Source organism: Phascolarctos cinereus, unplaced genomic scaffold (assembly GCF_003287225.1).
Source record: "Phascolarctos cinereus isolate Bilbo 61053 unplaced genomic scaffold, phaCin_HiC Scaffold_4;HRSCAF=312, whole genome shotgun sequence".
Lineage (NCBI taxonomy): Eukaryota > Metazoa > Chordata > Mammalia > Diprotodontia > Phascolarctidae > Phascolarctos > Phascolarctos cinereus.
The window spans coordinates 383,364,700-383,371,547 of NW_027555847.1; the positions used below are offsets into that span (position 1 = coordinate 383,364,700).

The 6,848-nt window shown below is 36.3% G+C and overlaps 1 pseudogene; it reads right to left on the reverse strand.

Moving 5' to 3' along the window:
- Positions 1-1,012: 1,012 nt before the first annotated feature.
- Positions 1,013-2,405, reverse strand: LOC110208007 (septin-7-like; annotated as a pseudogene).
- Positions 2,406-6,848: the final 4,443 nt, after the last annotated feature.

The following is a 6,848-nucleotide window of genomic DNA, read 5'->3' on the forward strand; positions in this document are numbered from 1 at the left end:
CACTGACTTAGAGTCTTTTTTTAACATCACAATATTTTTTATTATGTAACTTTTTACAATATAAACAAAAAATATAGAACTTCAATATATGAAGACAGCTAAATGCAGAACGGTGACTTTTTTCTCTTCAAGAGGCCATGATTCCCATTTCTAGTAAAATAAAGAAGAGACTGCACACAGGTAGAAACAAGTTCGTAGTTAACTCCACATTTTTGTCTAGAAATTACCTATTAATGCGTTTTTCCTGCTACTTACAATAAAATGTGAAAACAGAGTTGAAGGAAAGTTTTACTCACTGGTATAGCATATGAAAGATGCTATATTCTATTTTTAGCAGGTCCAATGTACAGAAAATATCTAAATTTAAATGTTATTATAAAAATGAAGCAGTAGTGAGAGTATTCTGGGTAAAGAAGTTGCTAAATTAAGAAGAGCATGTATTTAAAGAATCCAAAACAAGGAAGTCTGTTATTAAAAGCTTTACATGCACTGGAAGCTTATACGGTTTTGTTTTTGTTTTTGTTTTTGCCATGTGTATTTTTAAACAATGGAAGTGTCAAAAAAAAAAAGGTCAGTTGTGTTAGACTAGATCACATTCTCATCTGGGGAGAATTCTGAGAGAGAGAGAGAGAGAGAGAGAGAGAGTTCATATCAGAGTGTAGTGATTTCTCCTGCACGCAAACATTCCAGAATCCTTTTATTTTGGAATATCCTGTAAACTCTCAAACCACCAGAACATGATTGTAGAACAGTAAAATGTTCTCTTGCATTAAACAAAGACATCTACTTAAAAAAAATTGGAAGGTACTTAAATATGTTTCCTTCTGAGTACATAACACGGCTACACAATTCAAGGCATCTTAATTTCCATCAACTGGAAAAATAAATAAAGAAATAAAGAAATGATAGAAACTTTGCCATATTATTAAATCCATCATTATGGATACAAATGGTGCAAAATTGGTCAAATAGATCCAAGAAACACTGATGTACAGGCTGGCATATTGGCAACTAATACAGAACTGGTGGTCACTAATGGCTTTAAAAGATCTTTCCTTTCTTCTTGTTCTTTTCCAAAGTTCTGAGTTTTGCTGTTCCAAAATCCACTGCCGAGCTTGCCAGTTGGCTTTGTCATCCTCAAACTGATACTGTTTTTCCTCTAATTCCCTGTGCTGAGCCTCTAGGTTCTTTCTCATTTGCTCATGACACCACTGGAGCTCGGCTTCAGAGTCTTTCAGCTTCTGAACCCTTTTCTTTGGGCCTTCATCTCAGACACCTGCTCCATTTCCATTTCTATCTTCTTCTTGGCTACATGCTCCTTTCTTTCTTCTTCCATTTGGTCTAGGGGGCTCTTGGTCAGCTGTCTTTTGTTCTTGTTGTTGTCCACTCTGTTGTACGTCAGGGCTGCCAGCTTCTGGCTCCTGTAGTTCTAATAGTGCACATTGTTAGTCGTGTCCTTCAGGTCCTGCACATGGGTTCTTAAAACATGTATGTTTCTTAGAATCGTGAAATCACAATGATCTCCATTTTCAACTTCTGCAACACCCCAAAGATATTGCCTTCCTCGGTCCCTTTTGCCTTTAACTTCAATGATGGTATTACTACCAACCACAGCAAGAGGTAAACAATCTTTCATCTTCCTCGACCTAGGTGAGGCAGTTGGGGTTAAGTGACTTTCCCAGGGTCACACAGCTAGTGAGTGTCAAGTGTCTATTCTGAGACCATATTTGAACTCAGGTCTTCCTGACTCCAGGATGGTCTCTATCCACCACCCAGTTGCTCCCCTTTATCTTTTTAACAAACTTATTTTCTTCATCATCTGTTTCTGGAAATTCCTATATTTTAATTTCATGCTCCTGAATTTCTTTCATTATCTGCTTCTTGACCTGCTGGCACTCCTCAGGGGTCCCCGTGTCTGCAGGGGATGACTTTTGCTTCATGAACTCGATGTCCAGCAGCTTGAGGCCATGTTCTGAAGGGGCAATGAAGTATAAACAATACTGCACCCTGTCGTCTGACATCTGCAGTCTGTTCACCTGAGATTCTGTGTTCAGAAAATCATCAAATTTACTGTCAATGTCGTCAATAACAGGCTGCCAACAATTACTATTGTCCACTGCATGGCCAAATCAGGGAGTACCCATTATTGTGAGTAATAACTGAACACCACCTTCTTTGATTAAAATGTTGGCTTGTTCCACCTGTACAGTCTTTTCAATTCTGTGTGAGGGACCAGGGTACTCTGAAGAATGCAGATCTGCTAGGAATAATGAGTTGATTAACATTGACTTCCCCAATCCAGATTCTCCTACTACCATAAGCATGAATTCAAACCCTCTCTTCACAGATTTTCTATATTCTTGATTTCGGAGATTCGCAAATCCCACATAGCCTTCAAGGTTCTTCTCTTGAGCTATTTTGTAGAGAATATATTTCCATCATTCCAGTGTTCTAAATATCAATGGAGTATTTCCACAAAAGCATGGTAAAATGAGAAATTCCAGGAATGGTGTGTTGCAAAGTCAGGCCAAGAAGTGTAATAATCAATGGCAGTCATCAGATCCGCCACTACACCCCTCTCCTCAGCCTCTAGCTCACCGACCAACATCCCCTCCCCTGCCCAGGCCACCAGCAGCTATTCTTCAACGCAGCTGATGCAGTGTCACTGACTTAGAGATTTAACCATATATCTGAGGTTCAGAAACGTTGGCATTATTTGTGATCACACAGAGCTGAGTCAGCAGAATTTAAATGGAAGATCTTTCACACTTCAAGTCTAACACTCTCCCAATATGTTGTTCTGACTCTCAACTATATTCCATTAGCCATGATAGATATGAATGAAAGAGAAACAGAGCTATTCCCGAAGGAACTTACACTTCATTTGGAGAATATAATACACTCATAAAATTAAGAAAGACAAAGTGTGGTAGAGGCTAAAATTGAAGGAAATAGTAAAAATATTAGTAAAATATTTATATTTTACTATAGTAGTAAAAATATTAGTAAAATAAAGGGGAAAAAATACCAAATGCTATCAAGAAGTTTAAAACAAAACAGAAAACATCATTCACGGTGTGACTTTGGTCAAGTCACTTAACTACTTTGACCCCTACCTTGTTGACACATAAAATCAGTACAATAATGCACATTCTCCATACCTCACACAGTCATGATGAAGGTTAGATGAGATAATGGACATGAAAGTGATATGAAACATTCAATAGTGGTGTAATGTCATGTGCCCACACTTGGAGATTTGTATACATTTTCTAGGCATAAAAATTTGCCAAATTATACATTTATATGGTGATCATAAGAAGCATGACTAAAATGATCAAATGAGTGGTTAATGTTGCTATTTAGTGAAAGTATCCCTCCACAAAATAAGTGCCAGTTTTACTGTCCACAAGGAGCTAAGATGTAAATGTTGTCAAGAGAAGGAGAAGGTCAGAAGGAAAGTGCATATAAGAGAATTTAAATTCTTTTTGATAGATTGGGGGTTGGAACGGGGGGGGGGTGCGGTGTTGGTGAAATCTAGGATGTGAAGGTAGAAAGCCTGCATCCTAGTACAACTGATAAAATAAAAATGAAGCAATAAAAGGATTCTGAAAAAGAGTAAGAAAGAAGGGTGGAGATAAGAAGTTGGGTCGGAAGCTATAGTGGAGAAATTTGAAAGTTGGGGAAACAGAAAAATAGGAGAAGAAATAGGACAACCAATATACATCTGCTGATATAGATAGAAAAATAAGAACTTTATTAGATCATCAGCCAAGAATGGTTTCGAAGAGAGGAAGAACCACTAAAGAAATCTGACCAGATGGACAGAAAGGACCAGGAAAAGAGAGACTTGGTAAGAGATACTGTCAAAAATCAGGAAACAACTTGTCCAATCCAGGTTCAGATGACTGAAAGGAAAGTAGTTTCAATTTGAAGTTCAGGACAGAAACCTAAAGTTCAGACACAAAGATCATTACATCATCGAGGGCCAAAAATTTTCAGAAAATGAACACATCCACAAGCTTTAAAAAAAAAATAATGTAAACAAAAACATCCAAATAGTAACCAAAGTTTTCATTTTTCAAATTAATATTTAGATATCATGCAACACAAGCCAGAAATTCATCCATTACCTATAAACACAAACAAATGGCACCTATCCCAAGAGAACTAATCTACTTGACTATAACTAAAGGATAATATGGAAATATATGTGTGTGTGTATGTGTGTGTGTGTGTATGTATATGTATATGTATGTATGTATGGTACCAGGAATAAAACTTAAATATTTTTCCTATAAATTTATACAACAAATGTTGACCAAGCAGAATGCCATATTGTTTCTTAATATGTTTTAATGAAAACAATCAGAAACCTATATCTATATAATTCCTGAAAGGATGCTCTAGGGAAAAAAATAACATGTGTGAGGTAGTTTGTAAACACACCAGGAGCAATCCAACATCTGACAGATGGTAAATGTAGGACTGTGGCTAGCTGAATTTTCACAGGCTCATTGAGAATAGAAAAATTGAGAGGGAGGCAGCAATTGCAATGGATTGAGGAATAGATATGCAAGACAGAAAGGCCAAAATGAGCCCTCTGCATGAACGGCTTTGCCAATTCCCACTGGATGTCATCTCACAGATGAATTGTAATGCTTCTTATGGCCCATCATGTTCCCAAGATAAATGTATGGAAGATGCCTTAGGAATAAAGATCCTCTTTTGACAAATGCTGCTTCCAACGTGTGCTCCAGAGAGCGGAGGAAAAAAATGAAAAATGAGAAAAAGAGATGTATGCCATTGAATATGTCCTTAAACCTTGTGGTTAAGAAATGATGCCTAGAGTAGAGGATAAAGGATTGATTCTTAATCCAAGAAGAACTCCCACAGAGAGAGAATGGAACTCTTGACTGCAAAGAGATTTTAAGAAAAATTCGTCTGATGACAATTATCTTGTGTGTCACTTTCAGGCTTAAAGTATTATAGTAACTTGTAGCCTAAATATGAGTTTGATACACGTGTCAAAGATCAAATGATAGGGGGATGCTTATTTTAAGAGAACAATTTTACTTTCATCATGAACCAAGGGAATTCAGTACTGGTTGTCTGAAGCATGTAAAGAGTCTTGTCAATGTTCAGATATGATAAACATCAAATCACTTCTTGATTTGCTTAGCTGACAGTTTCACTTCTTAGATGATTGAAGAAGCATGAAAAGAAATCTTACTCTGGACTTGATTCTTATTAACAAAGAAGAACTGGTAGCTGAAATGAAGGTGGTTGGAAATTTGAGAGAAAATAATAGTACCATTTTGGAATTCTAACTAGCTAAAGAAGGAAACATTGTACATAATTGGGTACACAACAAAGACTTTAGTGAAGAAGATTGAAAAGAAAAAAAGATCTCAGAGCAAAGGCAGATATAATGGACAGTGATTCTAAAAGAGCAAAGAACTTGAGAGAGAAGGGAGACTGAGAAATCAAAGTATTTCCATATAATCAGAAATTTACCAAATAAATCAGAAATATGAAGAAGAAAAGGGGAAGACAGTTAAAGAAATCGTTGTGGCTACACAGAAAACTCTTGGATGAGTTCATATTTCAAAACATTAAATAAAAAAGATAGAAGGAGAGATACATAAAGGTAATTTTGACTATGGCTTGAAAACTGAAGAATTTTCTCAGAGAGATTAATTCACATGGTGCTCTCTCTAGCCATATATATGTGTGTGTGTCTGTGTGTGTGTGTATATATATATATATATATATATACATATGTATGCATATACACACATATATGCACATATACATGCAAACATATATGCATGTGTATATGTGTATGCATGTATTTCTTAGTTTTGTTGTATTCTGAAAGTATTTAGCTGTTTTTTGCCTTGTTAGTCTGCTCATGGACTACCCAGCTCAGCTTTGAGTTCTTTTGAAGGAATGATTTAAGTCATTCCCTTTTGATTAATGTTTGATTATTTTCTTTGGTATATTCCAATTTCCCTTTGATTAATTATAAACAGAGAGGCAGTGTAGTATAGTAGTTAGAGAGAGAGTTTTGAAGCTAAGAAGACTTAGGTCTTCTAAGTCCTTAGCTTGACTATGATGATTTTGGTGAGTTAAATTTGAGGTTTATTTCCACTGGCTTTCTGTAGAGTCTCTTGATTCGTAGGTGTGTCTTCTTGTGTAACAAAGAAAAACTGCCTATGATGTAAAAGGACCCAAGCCTCTTCTAACAAGTAAGAAATAAAAAAAAAAACCAGGCAGACACTTTCCCTGTTCTGACCATAAAAGACAGTATGGAACTGTAACTGGAGGCTGTGGCAGGCAGTTATTGTCTCCATTTTATAGAGAAGAAACCTAAAGTAGGAGGACTTAAAAGTCATACAGCTAGTACATGCAAGAGTCAGGAATCAGACACTCACATTCTGACGTCAGTGCTCTCTCCGCTCTACCTACCTCAAACATACCCAAACAATGTCAGTTAATGAATTGTCACCGTAAACGGAGGTAACAGCTGGCATACCAAAGGACTTTGAACAAAGATCATAGACTGAAAGCAGTTCATGTGAAAAGGGTAGCAAGGGGCCTCAGTGCTGGACTTGAAGTTAAGGGATCTGAGTTCTAATCTTGGCCTCAGAAACAGCACAAGTCCCTTAACTACTCTATGCTTCAGTTCTACTATATGTAAACTGTGAATAATGATAACATCTACCTCTCAAAGTTATTTTAAAAATCAAATGAAATAACAAATAAAAATGCTTTGTTAATTTTAAGGCACTATGTAAATATTTACTATCATTGTTTTTAAAAAAGACATGAATTTTAATTGATTG